At 42.7% G+C, this 18,423-nt stretch overlaps 1 pseudogene; it reads left to right on the top strand.

Annotated features, from left to right (window-relative positions):
- Positions 1 to 14,206, top strand: part of LOC105710247 (transgelin-like) — a 45,911-nt pseudogene extending 31,705 nt beyond the window's left edge.
- Positions 14,207 to 18,423: the final 4,217 nt, after the last annotated feature.

Here is an 18,423-nt window from a genome sequence, read left to right as displayed (position 1 = left end):
GGCCACTATGCTATGAGAAAACTCAAGCTAGCCCTGTGAGAGAGATACCTGGCCAGGCTCTGTGAGAAAACTCAAGCTCTGCCCATGCAGAGAGAGATACCTGGCCAGCCTCCCCGCCACCATTCAAATCATCCCAGCTGTAGTCCTAGACCCCATGGGGAAGAGTAGCACTGCTTCCTCTGTGCCCTTCAAATTCCTGCTTTCCCAGAAACATGAGATAATGACAATAAATTGTTGTTTTAGGCCACGAAGTATTGTAGTAGTTTGTTAAGTGGCAACAGATGATGAAACACTCCACTGTGTCTCTGTATTCTTGTTTAAAAGTGGAGATATGATAATTTTTTTACCTCTTGGCACCACTGTAAGAGTTAAACAGGTTGGAACTTGTAAAGCACTTAAAACAATGCCCAGCCCCAAGTAAGTGCTTGTACATATTAGATATTATTATTTTAATGATGTTAGTTTTGATTTCTGTAGATCAAAACAATTCTGCTTTGGTGAAATTAGTGATGGCTCAGAGCTAAGGTACATGATGATCCTGATTAATAGGTCACATTGTAAATTGGATGCCTTTGGATGACTTTTTAGTTAGCAGGACTTGATTCAGACCCTGTGTAGTTAAGGTGATCTCTTGCTGAAAATCTGCATGGATTGGGGGTGAAGGAGCAAGCCCCTGCCCCAGTTATCAAGTTAATCATCTTCCTAAGGCATCAGAGCTATGGCCTGGGCAGAGGAGAGAGGTTTAGCAGTATGCTTCTGAATGCCTCCACTTATACTGCTTGGTTTATTTATTTATTTATTTTTTATTCTTTTGCCTTTTCCCTACTGGGATAATTTGACACTAACGGGAAAAAGCTCTTGAGGATGGAGACTGTTGGTCGTTTCCCCCTGTGAGCTTGGAATCCAGCTTCAGAGGAGGAGAACACAAACATGACACTAATGGACTTCCCTTGTTCTCAGTTCTTCTCATGTCAAGACCACAGTGCCCTTGGCCTCAGGCTCCTCACTTCAGATCCATTAGTGCCGGGCAAATGAGCCATGTGGTTTCTCTCATCTCCTGCCCATAAACCACCACACATACCTCTCTCCTGACCCCTCCCTCTAGTTAACATTGTTTAACACACTCAAGGACGCAGTTGCGGTTCTTTTATTCCTAGAAAAGCAAGATGTGCTAATACTTCCTGTGCTGGCCACCTCGGTGGTGACTCAAAGTCACAGCCTGGGCTGTTTGATGCTTTCTATTTCAGAATAGTACTGATAGCCTGTTACTGAGTGCCCCGATGATGGAAAGGGCCCCTGGGAACCCACTGACACACCTGCATTCCTCCACTGACTCAACCTGGCACAGCAGTCACCTCACTCTCCTTAGACTTCTTGATGTTGCAAAGTCCTCCCCTAGGGCAACATCAGGGCCCTGAGCCCCTGGGAGGAGGAATCGAGGGGCAGAAAAGGGATGGAAGATTCGGACACACACACAAGTTTGCTAACTTAGGAGGGCATTTGTGAGCTGGGCTGGATATTTAACCAGCATCTGGAGTAATGAAAGGTGTATCAGTTTCAAAACTCCAGACCTGGGTTTTAGACCTCATTCTGCCATTTACTAGCTGCCTGAGTTTTGGTAAGCTATCGATGTCAGCCTGCTTATTTGTGTAAATATAGTATTTAGCTCAGAGGGCTACTGTGACAGTTGGACTAGATGAAGTTTTGCCTTTATACAGCTGAGCATCTGGAAGAGCATACAGATATTGACCATTACCAGAAAGAGCTCAGTTTTCTTGTAGCTGGGTCACAGACACACTTGGAATCCAAAGAACACTAAAAGTTCTTCAGCCACTGTTCCCAACAGGCTGCCTTTGAGTCCACACAAAATTTGCCTTCTCTGTTTCCTCCATACTTTCTTTTTCTTTTCTTTCATCTCCCTTGGGTCCCAGTTAAGGATAGGGTCTGTCCTTTTCCTCTGAGCCCCAGACAAGTTTGATTCCAGGAGCCTTCTGAGTGGAGCTTCTGAAAAGAAACAAGACTCTCTTGTTGATCCTAACTGCTTCTCTTAGCATAGCTTTGAGGTGAATAATGTTAAAAAATCACGAGTGAGAATGGGACCACATTAAAGGGACAGAGAAGTATACCCTGGCAAAGACTAGCACATAGTAAGTATTCAATAATGCCCTTTGTTATGTATAAAGTTTTTCTCTTTGGTGTCAAAAAGAAAAATTAGTACTGGGACAAAGGATCTCTCAGCAAAGCAGTTTTTTTTAATTCCTGCAGAAAGGGTACTCCCATAGGCAATCTTGCCAAAAGAATACAATGAACAAAGGAAAGCAGACATATTTATTTCTTACGCATTTGGGGTTGTCCTTACTGCTGTGTCTTACCTCCATTGGCTGCAGCCAGACCTCACAATCTAAACTAAAACCTGATTGGCTAATAACTTGAAACTTTTCTAAACAGGTAAAAGCAATGGAGAGCAAAAAAAGGAAGTCCAAATAAGGAAGGTACATAGGCTGCAAGCTGACATGCCTGTGAGCACGTCCAGCGCAGATATCTTGGTTAAAGTACAAGGACATAGAATGTACTATGTGCCGGTGAGCATGTCTAACAGCTACATAGGATAGGGCTTTTAGCAAAAAGGCAAGAAGGCTTTTGAAGAAAGTGTTTAAAACAAACTGTTATTTCCAACACTTATGAATTTTTCTTAAGAAAGGAAAGTTTGAAGAGGAACTCTTTTTACTTCCCACATCCTTGCCTTTCTTTAATATTTTTTCATATAGTTTTCACTTTTATTCTGTCCAGGGTAGTTTCTTGTGCTCTCAGTTCAATTTGGATGTTTTCTTATTTGGGCATATCTTAACATCTGTAGATGGTTTTCCAAACTCGAGGGCTTGTAAACAATTCTGAGTCAGTTGTGGTGGCTCACACCTATAATCTCTACAAAAAAAAAATGTCTTTTGTTGAGACAGAGTTTCACTCTTGTTGCCCAGGCTGGAGTGCAATGGTGCCAGCTCACTACAACCTCTGCCTCCCAGGTTCAAGTGATTCTCCTGCCTCAGCCTCCCGAGTAGCTGAGATTACAAGCATGCACCACCACTCCCTGCTAATTTTATATTTTTAGTAGAGACGGGGTTTCTCCATGTTGGTCAGGCTGGTCTCGAACTCCTAACCTCAGGTGGTCCACCCACCTTGGCCTCCCAAAGTGCTGGGATTATAGGTATGAGCCATCGTGCCCATAAAAAAAAATATTTTTAAAAAATTAGGCGGGTGTGGTGGTGCGTGCCTGGGTCCCAGATACTCGGGAGGCTGAGGTGGGAGGATTATCTGAGCTGGGGAGGTTGAGGCTTCAGTGAGCTATGATTACACCAATGCATTCCAGCCCAGGTGATAAAGTAAAACCCTGTCTCAAAAGAAAGAAAGAAAGAAAATCAATTCTAGTATTTTCATAATTCTGGTGTTTCTTGAAGCAAATTAGTCCAATGACCAGATTCCTCCATCACAGTTAATTAATTTTTTTTCTGGTCCTTATTTCTAATATCTGGGGTGGATTTTCACTGATAAAGAGAAAGCTGAAGACAGATCCTAAAATTAACATGCCCCTGAAATTCTATTTTGTATCTAGGAAAAACTAAAATCTTTCAGTGCTCTAGAGTTTCAGTTTAAGAAAGCTCCCAGCCAGTGACTATACAGGGACAAATATAGAACAATGGCTGAGCGTGGTGGCTCAAGTAATCCCGGCACTTTGGGAGGCTGAGGTAGGCAGATCATGAGGTCAGAAGTTTGAGACCAGCCTGGCCAATATGGCAAAACCCCATCTCTACTGAAAATACAAAAATTAGCCGGGCATGGTGGTGTGCGCCTATAGTCCCAGTTACTCAGGAGGCTGAGGCAGAAGAATCCTCAAACTCAGGACAGGGAGGCTGCAGTCAACTGAGATCGCACCACTGCACTCCAGCCTGGGTGACAGAGTGAGACTTTGTCTTAAAAAAAAAAACAGCAATTACCAGGACACTGCCCCATTGACTACATAAAAAAGTAATGTCATAAACCTATGGACACAAACTAGTTTTATGTCAAGGAGCCCCAACTCCACGTTTCTTTTGTAAAGCGGGAGAGGGCCATTAATCCCGGGGCTCAGCCAGACACCCCCATCCATGGGCCAGGGTGAGCGGCCAGAGTGCAGAGCTGTGGCAGCAGTAAGACAGACAGCCAGCGCTCTCCGCAGCTCCAGCAAATATTTAACTAAATATTCGTTCTAACTCTCCAACCAACTAAATGTGTGACCTTGGGCAAGTTGCTTAAGCTCCCATGTCTCAGTTTTCCTCACGTGTAAAATTAATAAAATCTAGGCCAGGAAGTTGTTATGGGAGTTACATGAATTTATACATATAAAACTCTCAGAACGATGCCAAGCAAATAACAAATAACATATAAGTGTTTGCTGGTATCACTGTTGTTATCATCAGCTATTTTGATTACATTTTTTTAAAATAGGCTTTCATCTAAGTTAACACAATTAAAAATTGGAGGTTGACACAATTCAGTCTCTTCCTTGTCTTTCCTAATTTATTCACAGATACTATTATTAATTATTATTGAGACAGGGTCTCATTATGTTGCCCAGGCTAGCCTTGAACTCCTGGGCTCAAGCAATCCTCCATCTGAATAGCTAGGACTATAGGTATGCACCACCAAACCAGGCTATTGATTCATAGATTTTTTAAAAGTCGATTCCCAAGGTTCCATTCCCCATGTGTTGTGGTATAGGGTGGCAGCTGGGAGCATGCAGGTCTGAGGGCTTCAGGCTCTGCCACTGTGTGACCTGGGGCAAGGCACCTGGCCATCTGCTCCTCCCTTTTCTCCCATATGAAGTGGAAGGCTCAAGCCAGGTTACCTGTGGAATCGATTCAGCCCTCAGGCCAGGAGAACAGCAAGGCTCCTTCCGTGCTGCAGCCCTGTGTCTCTCTTCCACTCCTGATTCCAAGCAAGGCTGAAGGCAGCCTGTTTTCAAACTGCTCAGCTCTCGAGAGAGAGGAAGAAAACCTGCCTTCAAACATAGCTCGCTGTCTTTCCCCAAGATAATCAACCCCCTTCCCAAGACTCTCTGATTATCAAACATGTCAGCAGTATTCTAAGAATCCTGTATAAAATAAGCAAACCAGTCCTCGGGGAAGACCTGAGGGACTGCTTTGAACAAGGGAAATGAACCTTAATGCATAAATGGATACATCCTCATTAAGCCGCAGATGCCAGGAATCACTGGGATGCTGACCCCTGTGTGGGAGGTACCGCACCTCTGCAGGTGGCAGGGTCACCAAGGAGCATAATTCTCTACCCCCTGCAGAACACTTGCCTGGTATATCATTATATTCTCTGGGTGATGCCTGTAGAATTTTTTCTTTCTTTCCTTTAATCTCTCCTTCCAAAGTAGTCTCAAGCCCCTGCTATGCGCCAGAGACTGTGCTTACTGACAGTTACATAAGGAAGATTAAGACATGCTTCTTGCTTTCAAAAAATTCACACATCAGTAGGAGAAACTAAAATGTAAAGAATTCTATAACACAATGCCAGGCTAAATCTGGTTCCCCTGTTAACACTCTAATAGCACTTAGTACTTTCCTTTTCTATCACTTAACCCAAGTTGGTAAATGCACTTGTATATTCCATTAATTAATGTCTTCCTTCTGCCAACCCCCCCTCACAGTGTAGACTGTGACTCCTTGAGCTAATATATACTTAGTAATTATTATATACCAGACACTGTCTTAAGTGCCTTACATATATTAACTTTCAATCTTCACAACTACTTTAAGAAGAATATACTAATATTCTTATTTTACAAATGAGGAGACTGAGACAATAACGTGCCTGAGGTCACACACCTGGTAGGTGTCCACCAGGACTTAACCCTGAGCAGTCTGGCTTCAAATCTCTACTCTCATTTGCTAAATTCTGTATTAAAGGGAAGATAACAAGACTCTTTTAAAGGTGATGGATAAGTAGGTGATACAGTCTAGAAATATTTCCTTCTAAAATTATTAAATTTCAATAATATAGGTAAGTTTCCTTTGTCTGGAAAATCATTCATATAGAATTCCTTAATCCTTACTATCAAATCCAAGTTAGGCTTTGTGTATACAAAATATGAAAAAGAACAGGAGATAAATGGTGGCACTTAGATCAGAAAAGAAAAAGAACATTTGCTGCAAATCAGCCTATGTGTACTATAAAATATTGTTATCTTAAAAGCAAAGGGCTATATATTGTCATTTCTCTGACTTGATCTAAATTTATAATTATGAAAGCCAAAAAAATTAATCAACTATTTCCTAAAGAAAGAGACCCACCTCCACTGCTATAACCATCCAATTCATTAACCAGTGAGCAGCAGGCACTTCTCTGGTAGACTCCTGTTATCTCATCAATTAAATAAAACAAAATGTCTATGAAAAATAAAAATGAGATTGGCTGGACGTGATGGTTCATGCCTGTAATCCCAGCACTTTGGGAAGCCGAGGCAGGTGAATCACTTGAGGTCGGGAGTTTGAGACCAACCTGGCCAACATGGTGAAATGCTGTCTCTACTAAATACACATAAATTAGCCGGGCGTGGTGGTGGGCACCTGTAATCCCAGTTACTCGAGAGGCTGAAGCAAGAGAATCACTTGAACCTGTGAGGCAGAGGTTGCAGTGATCTGAGATTGTGCCACTGCACTCCAGCCTGGGCAACAGAGCAAGACTCTGGCTCCAATAATAATAATAATAATATTTTTAAAATGAGGCTTCTTTATGCATCTGTGTAGTTTAAAGACATATTAGATGTCTAAGCTGTTTAATTGTTCTGTGCCTTTTAAAAGCATAACATGAAGACTTTTTGTCTTGATGTGTTAAATTCTTGTTTGTAGTTTAAAGCACGACATCACACCAATTAGGTTTCAACCCTGGCTCTCTTACTAATTATCTACATAGATGTGGACTGTTGGTCCAGTTTAGTTAACTGCAAAATTGGAAGACTGAATTAAATGATTTGTAAGACTCTTTTCCTCCCCTACCATTTTGAAATTTGAAAATTTTGTCTGTTTATATCTTTGTATGATGCTTTATTTCCATTCAATAATGTTAAAAATATTCATGTTTGACTCCAATTTAAATTCTTTCCATGGGCATTTACTGTAATAAAAACCATTGAATTCACTTAGAAAATAAATTTGGAGTTAGGCTCAGTGTTCAACAAAGGAGTCTGGTTCCCAGAGCATCAACACACAGGATGGGGACATCTGCTGTAGAAATTGCTGATGTTTGCAAATACCAGTGTTCTGCTTTACTTCTGGGCACACGGTTGGACCACATCTTGCAATTAGTTGAGACCATGTGTCTGAATTTCAGCCAATGGAATATGAACCTACATGGCATGTGCCACATTTATGCCTGAAATGTCAAAAATGTCCTTCATGCAGTCCTTGTTCTCCTTTCCTACCCACTAGCTGAGTGGACAGAATCAAAAATGGAGAGAAGAACAGAAGCACAAGACAAAAGGAGCCTGGGCTTCTGAATGACCCCATGGAGCAGAATCCTTCTGCAGGCCTTTACTGGATTGCCATGTGAGAGAAAAGGATGAGATTGTGTTGAATGTTTGAATTTGAGGCACCTGCCTATGTTTATTGTGTTAAAGTACTGAATTTGAGTCACTAGCCTATTCTGACCTTTTAGATTTTTGTCCAGGTGAAACTGGGTTACAATGAGCATTTGGTTCAATCTTGAAGGAAGGCAATCTCACAAAATGGCTAGTCTGAGAAGTGCCACATTTGTGGTGGGCATCTTGGAGCTCTCAGCCCTGTTAATCCTGTGACACTATGGTCTAATACCCTATTCTGTCTGTCATTATGCATAGATCACCCTAGTTTTTTTGTTTTTTTTTGTTGTTGTTGTTGTTTTTGAGATGGAGTCTCACTCTGCCACCCAGGCTGGAGTACAGTGGTGCAATCTCAGCTCACTGCAACCTCTGCCTCCTGGGTTCAAGCAATTCTCCTGCCTCAGCCTCCCGAGTAGCTGAGATTACAGGCACCCACCACCATGACAGGCTAATTTTTGTTAATAGAGAAGGGGTTTCACCATGTTGGCAAAGCTGTTCTCAAACCCTTGACCTCAACTAATCCACCCACCTCAGCCTCCCAAAGTGCTGAGATTACAAGAATGAGCCACTGTGCCTGGCCAGATCAGCCTAGTTTTGCAATGCACTTGCTGCACTTCCAGCACCTCTCTATAGCACTTCACTTTCTCCTCTTCCTACCTAAGTTCTTTCTCAGTTTCCCTAATACTTTATTATCCAAATTTCCTCTCCAGTAAATGCAGCTTAGCTGTTCTTCATTCATTTTTTTTTATTTGCTATCCTTTACAACATTACTTTTAAATCATTTTGAATGATTTCTTCCCTTTTTTTTTTTTCTTTTTTTAAGAGACATGGTCTCACTCTGTCACTCAGGCTGGAGTGTAGTAGCAGATTCATGGCTCACTGCAGGCTTGACCTCCTGGGCTCAAGCAATTCTTCCCCCTTAGTTTCCCAAGTACTTGGGACCACAGGTGCACACCATCATGCCCAGCTATTTTTTTTTAAGTTTTTGTTGAAATGAGATCTCACTATGTTGCCCAGCTGACCTCAATCTATCCTCTCACCTTGGCCTCCCAAAGTGCTGGAATTATAGGCATGAACCATCACACCTGGCAGCTTCACTGTGTGTGTGTGTGTGTGTGTGTGTGTGTGTGTGCGCGCGCGCGCGCGCTTAGGCAAGTCTCACTCTGTTGCCCAGGCTGGAGGGCAGTCATGCAATCTTAGCTCACTGTAACCTCCACTTCCTGAGTTCAAGCAATTCTCCCACCTCAGCTTCCCGAGTACCTGGGAGTACAGGCACATTCCACCATGCTCAGCTAATTTTTGTATTTTTTAGTAGAGATGGGGTCACTGTGTTGGCCAGGTTGGTCTCAAACTCCTGACCTCAAGTGATCCACACACCTGGGCCTCTCAAAGTACTGGGATTGCAGGTATGAGCCACTGCACCCGGCCAGCTTCAGGTATTTTCAAGCTCTGTTTACTAGGTGCATATGTGTTTAAGATTGTTATGCCCTCTTGATGAAATGAACCCTTTATTTTACGAAATGACATTTGTTATTCCTGGTAATATTCTTTGTTCTGAAATTTATTTGCCTGGATGCTCCACTACTTAGAAACTCTTTAAAGACAATAAGCTAGGAAAATTACAGGGCTTACCTCATTTGTCCCTTATCTCTCAGGAATAATTGTCTTCTGTTGTTTGTTGCCTAAGTGTCTTTAAAATATTATTTCATATACTTTTGGCAGTTTTTGGTTGTTTCAGTCAGGAGAATAAATCTGGCACCTATTATGTCAGCTTGACATGAAGGTGAAGTCACTAAGTGCATCGTCTCATTTGATCCTCACTGGAATCCTATAAGGTAAGTATTATTCTTTTTAGTGAAGAAAAAAGTGAAGTCTCAGTGTGAATAATTGGTCTACATTTACACAACTAGCAAAATCAGTTGAAATAAATGGATCAGATAATGATTTGTGTGATAGACACAACGATTTCCTGAAACTAAAATAAGACTCATGGTGTAAGATCTTTTAATAATTTGTAAATTTACTTAATGTAATAAATTTCACAATGATAAAAAGACCAAAATGCATTTAAGTTTGTATGTAATGATTTGCTTTAACGGATAATAGTGCAGTACATAAAATGAAGTCTGTCTCAGAAAATCTAGGCTAAAAATTCAAAGTACTTGATGGGAGAAATGATGAAATCTTATAGCCAGGGAGACTGAACAAAGGATAAAAGCTAACAATATTTATTTCTGGTAGGAATTCGACCTATTGCCATAGTTTTAAAATATCCTTAAAGCCAGCAATCCTGAAGCAAATATTTTTAGTATTCATGGGAGGGTTTAAAAGAAACAAACAACAGAACTATGTTTTTTTAACCTTCTATTTTCTTTTGCCCGTTTGAATGAAATGGAAGTAAATAATCCCGAGTGGCTTGGGAGAGGCCACCCAAAAAATGATTCAATCTGTGTCACAAAGATAGTCTTAGGGCATAAATGCCTCAGTTTAGCAAATGTTCTGCAGTGGGCTGAGTGGAAACAATGGGAAATCTTAGTTCAAAGGTGCCTCCTTCTTCTAAAGTACATATCATGGTGTCTGGCACATCAGAAACCCTAGCAAATTTGAGTTCCCTTTCCTTCTTTCCAAGCAGAATAGATCAGACCAAACACGTCCCTGTCACAAAGGAAGGAGCAACTCAAGGACACCCAGGCAAAGCTAGATGAGGAGGCTTAATTTGTTTTTATCTTGGAGATCCTTCATTGACACTAATTAATCTCTCCCTCAAACTTGGAGGGTTAGCAAACCTCTTTTAAAATAGCTGCAATATAACTCTCCCTAAATGGGATTTTAACTAATGTATAATAATTACTCTTATCATAACAGCATCTCTTTACCACATTCAGAAGAGAACCTCGCCTGTCTGCCATAAGTGGTGTTATTAGAGGGAGGAGAGGGTTTTTTCCTGTCCATTCATGCTCCAGCTGCCATTCAGCTGCATTCTGTGGGGACAATGATCCTTGCCTTTTATGGAGTACAGATGGAAATACAGAACCACAGCATTCAGAGAGATTCTGCTGTCTGCCACAGAATGCTAGTCTGCTCTGTTTCTTTGGAAATGCATAATATTTCTGAGCTATATAAAAACTTTCTTTAAAAAGAAAACTGCTTTCTGAGTCCACTGATGCCAAGAAAGAGAAGTCAGATATGGAGAGTCACTGTTACAGACTTGGCCTTTAAATAAAATGCCTTTTTTTGTTGTTGAAATGCAAAGAGAATTTGTAGCCACACTGCATGAACCAAAACTGAATTGCACAAAAATCTGATTGGAGAGCTCATTTTGCCCTTGGACACAACAACAGAAAAGCGTTTGTTTCGACCCAGTCCGTCTGCGACTTGCTAAAGTAGAAAAAAGCATGGGCTTTAGCGTCAGACAGACCTGGGTTTGAATCTTAAACTATCATGTGAGGATAGAGCCTCTAAGGTAGTGCTATCCCATAGAACTTTCTGCCATGATAGAAATGTTCTATGCCTATGCAGTGTAGCAAGGAGCCACTAGCTACATGTAGCTATTGAACATTCGAAATTTGACTACAGAAACTGTGGAGTTGAATATATATATACTATATATATATATATAGTATATATATATACATTTTTTTCTTTTTTTTTTTTTTTTTTGAGACAGAGTCTCACTCTGTCACCCAGGCTGGAGTGCAGTGGTACAGTCTCGGCTAACTGCAACCTCTGTCTCCCAGGTTCCAGTAATTCTCCTGCCTCAGCCTCTCAGGCAGCTGGGATTGCAGGCATAAATTACTAAACCCAGCTAATTTTTGTATTTTTAGTAGAGATGGGCTTTCACCATGTTGGCCAACTAATCTCAGACTCCTGACCTCAGGTGATACGCCCACCTCAGCCTCCCAAAGTGCTAGGATTAGAGGCATGAGCCACCATACTGGGCTGAATATATATATATTTATAAATTCATGTATATAGCCACATGGAGCTAGTGGCTACTTTATTGAACAGCATATCTCTAAGACAAGAATGAGTTGTTGCACCTCCTACCACTAAGAAAAAGTTGCACCTCCAATCACTAAGTTGGCTTCTTTGGGTTTTGGAGGTAGTACAGACTGCACTTAGGATCACTGCTCCAATCCATTTATCAGGTGACTCAGAAGGTTTTACATGAAATCCAGAGTAAGAACAGGGGTTGCAACAAGTTGAGACTGCGGACCCACCTGTCCTCCTACTCAGGCTATATACTAAAAGTGACAGTAGTAGATGAGAATGCTGGGTGGAGGACCAGGCAAGCCCCAATAGAAGAGTTGTTACAGTGTCCCCTGGAGTTTGAGAGTAAGGTCATGGCTTTTGTAGCAGAGAGCATTTTTCTGTTTGAAAAGCAATGCCTGGCTGGGTGTGGTGGCTCATGCCTGTAATCCCAGCACTTCAGGAGGCCGAGGCAGGTGGATCACGAGGTCAGGAGTTCAAGACCAGCCTGACCAACATTAGCCAGACATAGTGGCAGGTGCCACAATCCCAGCTACTCAAGAGGCTGATGCAGGATTATCACTAGAACCCAGGAGGTGGAAGTTGCAGTGAGCCAAAATCACACCATTACACTCCAGCCTGGGAGACAGGGTGAGACTCCATCTCAAAAAAAAAAAAAAAAAAGCAATGACTGGGTACTGGCATCAGTAACTATGTATCCAAAGCTGCCCATCATATGCTGAATCTTATTTGATCCACTGTGTCATAGTTGGAGCAGGTGCAAGACAACCCATTATTCCATGGAAATGCTACCTTAGGGATCAGGTCCAAGTAGTTCAAGAAGGCACAAGTGTATTTCATAAACAAGTAGCTCAGATCCCACATCACTTACCCTTATCACACTAATGCCTCTTCTAAAATTCAACTTCTAATTTACAGAAGGTTCTCTATAACCAGTTGTCAGCAGAGGAAAGAACCTGGGCTTGGTTCACAGACGGTGTCATAATATGTTAGTGCTGACTAAAAATGGACAATTGTTATTATAATCCCACTAAGGGGTACCTTTAGAGGACAGTGGTGAAGGGAAATTCTCTCAGTGGCCAGAGCTGCTAGCAGTACACTTGGTCATTTAATTGTAATGGAATGAGATGTGGCTTCAGGTACAGACCTACGTAGATTCCCAGTAAGTGGTCAATGACTTGGCTAATTGTTGAAGGGCCTGGAAGGAATGATGCTAGAAGGTCAAGAACAAGGAATTCTAAGGAAGAGGTATATAAATGAATGGATAGGACTGAGCACAAAGTATCTGTGTCTTTGTGTCTCACATAAATACTCAAAGAATATTCTATGCAGAAAAGTGATCAACAATTAAAGGGACAGAAGGAATCTTTCTATGGATTGCCCCCTTTAGCAACCACTGTCGATGAAATGAGCCATGTGGCAGAAGTGAAGACATTGAGTTGGCCTGATAGCATGGACTTCCTCTCACAAAGACTGATACAGCTACTCTCATGGTGAATGTCCAGTATCCTAGTAGAAGAGACTAATTCTGAGCCATCAAACTGGCACCATCCCTGGAGGCAACCTCAAGTTTAGCAGTAGGTTTACTACAATGGACCACTTCCACCATGAAAGGGACTGTGATTTGGTGTCACTGAAATAGAAATCTACTTATGCTGTTAGTTTGCCTTCCCTTGTACCTCCCTCAGCACCACTATCTACTGGCTTACAGACTATCTGATCTGTGTGTATTGTATTTCATTAAGCACTTCAGAACAAAATCTCAATTTGTGCCAAAGGAATGGCTACATGGATGCAAGACTAAAGGACCCACTGGTCTTCTGTGCACACCTTCATCAAGAAACTCTGTCTAGTAGAACAGTGGAAAGCCCTGTTAAAACTTCAGCAAAGGCAACAGCTCAAGAGTTCTGCTTTCCCGGTCCTCTCTGTCCAAGCCCAGACACAAGTCTTCACTCCCTCCTGCGAGCCCCAAGGAAGCCCTCTCTCCCCATACAGGACCAACTAGGATCCTTCCTATGGCATGACCTGTGACGTGCAGTCCAAAATCAAGAAGTACAATGAGGAGCTGGAGGAGTGGCCGGTGGAGTGGACCATAGTGCAGTGTGGCCCTGATGTGGGCCACCCAGACCATGGGTGCCTGGACTTCCAGGTCTGGCTGAAGAATGGCGTGATTCTGAGCAAGCTGGTGAATAGCCTGTACCTTGATGGCTCCAAGCCTGTGAAGGTGCCCATGAACCCACCCTTCATGGTCTTCAAGCAGATAGAGCAGATGGCTCAGTTCCTGAAGGGAGCTGAGGACTGTGGGGTCGCCAAGACTGACATGTTCCAGACTGTTGACCTCTTCGAAGGCAAAGACATGGCAGCAGTGCAGAGGACCCTGTGGCTTTGGGCAGCTTGGCAGTGATCAAGAATGACAGGCACTACCATGGAGATCCCAACTGGTTTATGAGGAAAGTGCAGGAGCATAAGAAGGAATTCACAGAGAGCCAGTTGCAGGAGGGAAAGCATGTCATTGGCCTTCAGATGGGCAGCAACAGAGGGGCCTCCCAGGCCAGCATGACAGGCTGCAGATGACCTCAGCAGATCATCAGTTAGAGGGGAGAGAGCCAGCCCTGAGCCCTGCCATCCCCCAACTCCTTGGCTGCAGCCATCCCGCTTCACCTGCCTCTCCCATACCCATGTGGTACCTTCAGCCCTGGCCAAGCTTTGAGGCTCTGTCACTGAGCAATGGTAACTGCACATGGGCAGTTCCTTCCCCGTCCCCCAGCCTCAGCCCAACTTCTCACCCGAAAGCATCACTGCCCTAGCCCCTCCGTTCCAGCTGCCCCTGCCACCCCTACAGACTCCCCCCTGGGCTAAGCAGGGAAGAAGCAGGATAGGGGTAGCCTGGATGTGGGGCAAGTGCACTGTCTTCCTTGGCAGCAAAAGCCTATTGAAGAAGAACAAGCCCAGCCTCCCACTATCTTTTTTTGGAATATTTTTGGGGTTGGAACTCAAAACAGAAAAAAAAATACATCAATTTTTTTCTCAAAAAAATAAAAAAGAGTTCTGCTTTCCCCTAGGTTGTAGACTACATGCTGACAAAAGGCAAATAATATGGTGGTGCTGTATCCTAAATAGCAAGAATTCATGGATCTGGGAACCACAAGGTCAAAACAGAATTGAGTTCTCTTATCATTATTTCTGAAACTCACAGAACTTGTACTGTCTAATCATAGGTTCTACAAGGTTAGAGATTCCAGTTCTGGGGGGATCAGATGGATGGCCGAATGCTCTGTCAGATGACACAGAAAGGTTCCTACTGAACTTAAAGCTATAACCTACCTACCTTTTTGCTTAAAGTTCCTTATACCAGGAACTAACACACAAAAAAGGTATGAATGTCTTCTCAGGAATCATTGATCCTGATTATCATGAGAAATAACCCAGAACTGTTAGTATACAACAGGGATAAAAAGGAACATGTCAGGAACCCAGGAATGCACTGAGGTATCTCTGGGTAGTAGTTCATTTGTTGGTTGGTTGGTTGGTTTTTTGTCACAGAGTTTTGCTCTTGTCACCCAGGCTGGAGTGCAATGGCACAATCTTTGGCTCACTGCAACCTCCACCTCTCAGGTTCAAGCAATTCTCCTGCCTCAGCCTCCCAAGTAGCTGGGATTACAAACCTGTGCCATCACGCCCAGTTAATTTTGTATTTTTAGTGGAGATGGGGTTTCACCATGTTGATCAGTCTGGTCCCGAACTCCTGATCTCAGGTGATCCACCAGGCTTGGCCTCCCAAAGTGCTGGGATTACAGGGGTGAGCCACCGAGCCTGGCCTTCTTTTGGTAGTATTATGCATAGAAAATGCTCAGTTGTAAAAACCAGAGCCTGACAAGGGCAAGGCAACTATGAATACAAACCCTCAGAGATGAGAATGCATGTCATCCCAGCAGGCAGCCAACTGAATATGAGGGAATTCAGAATAGATGGTGAAGAAAGGAGGTGATAGATACCTATTACAGCCTTGGGATCAGTTGCAGCAACAGGAATTATAGCTTCACTCAGCTCTTGATTGAAGTCTTTTCAAGATTATAGCTAGTCACCACCTCGAAGAGGACTCTTTGGTTGAGTGAACTTCTTCCTTTGGGAAAAAAAAGTGACAGCATGCTGTATACAGACACACACACACACACACACACACGGTTTATTATGGCAGCTGGATATAATGAGAGCACATGAATTGATGTGAATAGTGCAAGGGGTGGATTGTATCATGTGCAGCCTATGGCTTATGTCAATATTTTGGCTGCATCTATTTCTGTCATTGCTGCACTTGTTCCAGTACCAGTAGTCACTGCACTGACAAACGTTGGTCAGACTCTGACTAATTTCATGTAGGCACAACCTAACAATATTTTCACATGCCCACACTAGGCACTTTTGCTTTTTGTCCAGTCAATGCTGAGAGATGAAATGACATGAGGCTTGCTAGGTCCCACGTAGGCACAACCCAGACATGTAGAAGAACTAATGTACTAGAAAGCAAACATTTGACCAATGAGAAATTGGAGCTAGTGGATAAATTCTCGTCCCTTCCTCCCCTGAAAGAACTGACTTGAGAAGCAGTTGCCTTTATGGTCTCAGAAGAAACTCCCATGAGATCAAGTAACAGTCTCACCTGATTCCAAGCATGACCAGCTCGATTCTTCAATTGTGCTGTACAGGGTTAGGAAAACTCATGTCATGATAAAATGGAGTTACTGAGATATTCCTGAAATACAGGTGTATGAGAAGAAAGATATGTTTAAACATCTTATGAAGAAGAGAGTTAACATGCATCTTTCCGCCACTTCAGAAAGTTAGCCCATAACTCTTGCTTGCTGGTTGGCTGTCAATTCCAACTCATCCATTCTTTAGGCCTAACCCAAGGCCGTCAGCAGCAGCGCCAGCAGATACACAGTGATATCCAGAAAAGGAGAGAGCCATTAAGATAAGGAAATTATACTGACTAAGCACTGTGGCCTGTGCTACATGTCTTCCACGTATTATCGCATCTAATCTTCACAGGCAGGTATCATTATGATCTCTAATTCAGAGGAAAGAAAAGAACCGGAGTTCAGATTAACACCACCCAATTACTAAGTGGATAGGAATCAAACTCATACTGTTTTTGACGAACACAATTTGTCTAAACTGGATTCCTTTACTGAGAACAGAGCTGTGCTCAGATATTATTGTTTTGTAATCTCATTTGACCCAAAGGAAAGGAAGACTGGTACCCTGAAAGAAAGAAAAAAGAAATCACACACAAAAACTATCTTGGCAAAAGCAGACATTAAATACAGTTATAGGTAAAAGAGGAAAACAAGATGGAACAGAGAAAATCAAAACAATCTTGGACTGCACTTGCCCAGATAGATGGTTCACAAAGAGTGTGATATAGCAGGTTGGGCACGGTGGCTCACGCCTATAATCCCAGCACTTTGGGAGGCCAAGGCAGGTGGATCACGAGATCAAGAGATCGAGACCATCCTGGTCAACATGGTGAAACCCCGTCTCTACTAAAAATATAAAAATTAGCTGGGCATGGTGGCGTGTGCCTGTAGTCCCAACTACTCGGGAGGCTGAGGCAGGAGAATTGCTTCAACCCAGGAGGCAGAGGTTGCGGGGAGCCGACATCGCGCCATTGCCCTCCAGGCTGAGTAACAAGAGCGAAACTCCATCTCAAAAAAAAAAAAAAAAAAAAAAAAAAAGAGTGTGATATAGCATAGATATCTGTTCCAAAAAGTGGGTGTGTTATTAATTTGCGAGCAACATACCCAATACTTTTTGGCTAGCATGAAAGACATTCTACTCAGCAATGCTGCCGGATAGGCAGTGCGTTTAGTGGGTGGTGTGAGAGGCTATAGGGCAGAGCAGCACTTGCTGTGAACCAGAAAGGATTGTATCAAGATCAAACAGGTGCCAAAGAAAGAAGCATTTACTGGAACACTTGAGTACACTGTCTTCTGTGTATATAACACAGAGTAGTTAGGGTAGTCAATATGTCTATCAAACAGCAACAGCGTTGCTGAGACCAAGCGAGCACTGAAAAGAAAATTAAAATGTGAGACAAAGCTGTTTTCTGTGCTTCGGACTGATCAGTAATGACTGATTTACTGGCTTATTTACTGTCATTACATGAGTCTTTTAATTCCTTCAAGTTATGCCACTAAAAATACCACAAATATGAAAAGCGTGAGAACACTGGTTTAAGAAACCAATTTACTTGATCAGAATTGCCACCTGACCTAAGCTGAGAAACAAATGGGAAACCCTGCCTGTTTAAGCACTTTTCTTACAAAAGCACTTTTCTTCACCAGCACAACCAAGATAAAAGTAAGATTAATAAGATGTAGATCCACTTTCATGGGGCTTTCTAACAGTATCTGGCATTCCTTTGGGACAGGTGACTCACCTGGGCACAACTGGCCCAGATACTCTGAAACGTAGAAGATATCACTCACTGAGAATGTATTTGGAACACAGAGAGCTAAAAACGAAATTCCATGAGCCACGGGTGGCAGCCACAACATGCATTAGAAAGGACTGGGTGGGAGGGGGCGCTTTGAAATAAGAAAGCCAGGATTTTGCTGTGACTTGGCACTTCTCCCTCCATTTTGCCACACATAAAGGAAGCCTGCAAAGTCGTAAATGGCAGACCTCACATCAGCTGAAGAGCTGTGAAAGTAGCCGCCAAATCCCACAGGGTGTTCTTGAAACTAGGCATGACTCCTGAGTAGGCAGAGACCTAGGAAGCTGTGCTGACCCTACAGGTTGGCTACAGCTCT

The sequence above is a fragment of the Aotus nancymaae genome, unplaced genomic scaffold (assembly GCF_030222135.1).
Source record: "Aotus nancymaae isolate 86718 unplaced genomic scaffold, 86718_ANA_hifiasm-v0.15.2.pri h1tg000007l, whole genome shotgun sequence".
Lineage (NCBI taxonomy): Eukaryota > Metazoa > Chordata > Mammalia > Primates > Aotidae > Aotus > Aotus nancymaae.
This window is presented reverse-complemented; position numbering and strand designations above follow the sequence as displayed.